At 28.7% G+C, this 4,414-nt stretch overlaps 1 non-coding gene across 1 annotated transcript; it reads left to right on the top strand.

The window, feature by feature from the left end:
* Positions 1 to 1,447: 1,447 nt before the first annotated feature.
* LOC136215956 (small nucleolar RNA R71) lies at positions 1,448 to 1,554 on the top strand. Its single transcript, XR_010682957.1, has one exon. It is a non-coding gene; the product is annotated as a small nucleolar RNA R71 (small nucleolar RNA).
* The last annotated feature ends 2,860 nt before the right edge of the window (positions 1,555 to 4,414 follow it).

Genomic DNA, 4,414 nt, shown 5'->3' with positions numbered 1-4,414 from the left:
TAGCGGACAATTTACATCATAAGCAAAATCTAAAATAACGAAATCGGTGGGAAAAATAAATTTGTCAACTTTAACTAAAACATCCTCAATTATACCGTATGGTCTTTTAGTGGTTTGATCCGCTAATTGTAAAACCATGTTGGTACGTTTGATGTCTTCTTCTAAACCTAACTTATTAAATATAGATAATGGCATCAAGTTAATGCTTGCTCCTAAATCACAAAGACAACTGGGGAATTCTATATCTCCCAATTTACACGGAATGGTAAAACATCCGGGATCTTTGAGTTTTGTGGGCAAATTACTTGACACAATCGAACTGCAATCTTCAGTTAGTGAAATGGATGAAATTCCTTCCCAACTGATTTTCTTTGAAATTAAATCTTTGAGGAATTTACCATAATTGGGAATTTGCGTAATCGCATCCATAAACGTTAAATTAATATGCAAATTCTTAAGTTTGTCTAAAAATGTTAAAAGTTGTTTATCATAGTCCTTGTTGCGGACTTTGTGTGGAAAAGGTGGTTTGGGTACAAAAGTTTTTGTACTAGAGTCAATCGGTGCATCTTTTTGATTTAACGTATCTTCTTTGGGCTTTGGTAAATCAGTTCTAGGTAAAGTCGAATTTCCGGGCATTTCCGGACCTAAGTAATTTTTCCTTGAACGAAGAGTGATAGCCTTAACATGCTCTTTTGGATTTTCTTCCGTATGGCTTGGAAGACTTCCCTCTTTACGGGATGGAATTGATTTAGCGAGTTGTCCAATTTGAATCTCCAAATTATGGATGCTAGATGATTGGTTTTTAATAAGCTGATCGAATTTATTCTCGATCCGTTTAAAACCATCGTCGTGATTACTTATTTTTCCGCTCATCGCATCAATGAATTTGTCGATTTTAGAAGATAAGGTGCTAATCGTATCTCTTGATTGATTTTGATAATTAGTAGTACGATTTTGATTAGCATTAACATTATTATTGTTATTATCTCTCCAGTTAAAGTTAGGATGATTTCTCCATCCAGGATTATATGTATTGGAATAAGGATTATTAGTTTGGTTTTGCCCTTGGACAAAATTTACCTGTTCAATTTCACTCATACCTTCGTAATCCACATCCGTTCGGATTGGTTGACCATTAGGATCACACGGTGCCATAAACCTATCAATTTTGTGCGACAAGGCAGAAAATTGGGCTTGCAACATCGCTACTGGATCAAGATTCAATATACCTTTAACTGATGATGTTGTTGAGGATGATGGTTTCGCTGATGGTAGGTGTCCACGTTCCGCGGGCCACATACTGCTGTTGATTGCCATTTCCTCCAAAAGTTCTCTTGCTTGGGCTGATGTTTTCTTCAGGAATAACCCTCCAGACATAGCGTCCAATGAACCTCTAGTTGTAGGATTTAGTCCATTATAAAATGTTTGCATTAAAAGTTCAGCGGGCAATTGGTGGTGTGGGCATAAACGTTGAAGTTCTTTAAAACGTTCCCAAGCCTCATAAAGAGTTTCATTATCATTTTGAGAAAAAGATGTTAACTCTTTAATGACTCTTGCGGTTTTTGGTAAAGGAAATTTTTTTGATAAAAATGCTTGGGCTAATTGCTCCCAAGTCTCAATTGATGCGGCTGGCATAGAAGTTAACCATTCTTTGGCTCAATCCTTCAAAGTAAAAGGAAAAAGGCGAAGATTGATCGCTTCCGCAGTCACATTTGCTATTTTAAAAGTGTCACAAATTTCTAAGAAATTTGTCAAATGGGTATTAGGATTTTCGTTAGGTAACCCGTAAAACGTTACATTATTTTGCAACAGGGAGTAGGGTAATCGGGTCCCGTCGACCTCTCACAATGCTAAGAAAGTTAAGGTCATACTTTCCTTATTTGAGTAGAATACGATTCTTGTATTAGTATATATATGTGGCTATATTTAATGAGAAAGACAGAAAATTGAGAATTTCTTATATAAACATTTATTATATTTACATGTGTATATTTTATTTACATTATTATGTTTAAAATAATTAAATTGTAAATAACTAATTGAAATGGTAACATGAATTGTTAAAATTAAATATTAATATTTGTGAAATTTTGTTTCTAAGAGAATATATATATATTTCAATGTAATATAAAATTAGGGGTATTTAATCAATGGTGATGTTATATTAAATTGGAATTTTAATCAAAGTTAAATTGATAAAATTGGTAATAAATTAATTGTAGAGAAATTAAAGGAGTTAATTAAGTATGTTATATATATATATATATATATATATATATATATATTCCATAAAATATGTTTCCATAAAAATATAGGCAGATATATCCCTATTTAAAATTATATATATCTTTATTTGAAATATGTTTTCATAAAATATCCCTATTTGAAATTATATATATATATATATAGGGGAGGGATCAAGTGAGAACCCTCCCCTAGGTGAGAACTCACCTTAGGTGAGAACCACCCAAAACTACGTAGTTTTGAGTAGAGAAATTTAAAAAATTATTGCTACATAAGGGATTCGAACCTGGCACTCCTCAATAACACTTCACATTGCTTATCATTAAGCCATTTGCTTTCCTTATATATATTGTCACGCGCTGTTTAATATACCAGTGCCTTTTAGCTTCTATTGTTTAATATTTGACGCATGCACTTATTAATATCGATTAAATATGCAAAATAATGAATTATTAATAGAAAAAAAATAAATTTGCATAATATGAATTATTAATAGAAAAAAAAATGCATATAATAATGAATTACTAATAGAAAAAAATCCAAGAATATGCTCTAATTTCTTATTTATTTTATTCCTTTATATTTTTGTAATTTATGTTATATAAGAAAATATATTTTTTAAAACATACGTTAGAACATATATTTTAACTTTTAAAACACGAACTATGAAGTTTAGAACGTACGGCATATTTTTTAGAACATACGTTATGTTTTTTTAGAACATGCGTTATGTTTTTTCGAACATGAGTTATAAACTATATTATAGAACAAATGAAAAAACGATCCAGATATCTACTGATGTTTTAGAACATTATACTTAATTTTTGGAACACAAACTATATATTTTTTAAAACAAACGTTAGAACATATATTTTAACTTTTAAAACACGAACTATGAAGTTTAGAACGTACGACATATTTTTTAGAACATACGTTATGTTTTTTTTAGAACATGCGTTATGTTTTTTCGAACATGAGTTATAAATTATATTATAGAACAAATGAAAAAACGATTCAGATATTTACCGATTTTTTTAGAACATTATACTTAATTTTTGGAACAGAAACTATATATTTTTTTAAAACAAACTTTAGAACATATATGTTAACTTTTAAAACACGAACTATGAAGTTTAGAACGTACGACATATTTTTTAGAACATACGTTATGTTTTTTAGAACATGTGTTATGTTTTTTCGAACATGAGTTATAAATTATATTATAGAACAAAGAAAAAACGATCGAGATATCTACTAATTTTTTGGAACATTATACTTAATTTTTGGAACACAAAATATAAACTTTAGAACATACGTTATGTTTTTTAGAACATACGGTATGTTATTTAGAATATGTGTTATAAATTATATTATAGAACAAATGCAAAAATGGTACATATATTTATTATTTTTTAAAAACGCTATATTTAATTTTTAGAACACAAATTATAAAGTTTAAAACATATGTAACAATATTTAGAACATCGTCCTTAACATTTTAAAATATAAATTACAAAAATATAGAGGAATTAAATAAATAAGAAATTAGAGTATGTTCTTGGATTTTTTTTCTATTAATAATTCATTATTATGCACATTTCTTTTTTTTCTATTAATAATTTATTATTATGCATATTTAATCGATATTAATAAGTGCATGCATCAAATATTAAACAATAGAAGCTAAAAGGAACTGGTATATTAAACAGCGCGTGACAATATACATAAGGAAAACAATTGGCTCAGTGGTAAGCTGTGTGAAGTGTATTTGAGGAGTGACAGGTTCAAATCCCCCCCTATGCAGCAACGTTTTTTTAAATTTCCTTACTCAAAACTACGTAGTTTTGGGTGGTTCTCACCTAGGAAAGGGTTCTCACAAGAGCTCTCTCCTATATATATATATATATATATTCCTACGAAAATAGTTATTTTTATATAAATAAAATTTTCTATCTACAATCGAGTTTGGATTCACTAAATTTGTGGTTTATTTTTGACGAGTTAAACTTATTTTACAAGATTATAAATCATATTACTAATAAATGTATATTCTATGAAACCAATATCTCTCTTTTTTTAATGAAAGTTCAGTGATTTTGATTGAATTTTTTTAACATCTTGTTATTGACCGATTTTTATTTTGTTCAATTATTTAATAATTGACTCTTCT

Source organism: Euphorbia lathyris, chromosome 1 (assembly GCF_963576675.1).
Source record: "Euphorbia lathyris chromosome 1, ddEupLath1.1, whole genome shotgun sequence".
NCBI lineage: Eukaryota > Viridiplantae > Streptophyta > Magnoliopsida > Malpighiales > Euphorbiaceae > Euphorbia > Euphorbia lathyris.
Note: the sequence above shows the minus strand (reverse complement) of the source record. Positions and strands in the feature narration are given on the sequence as shown.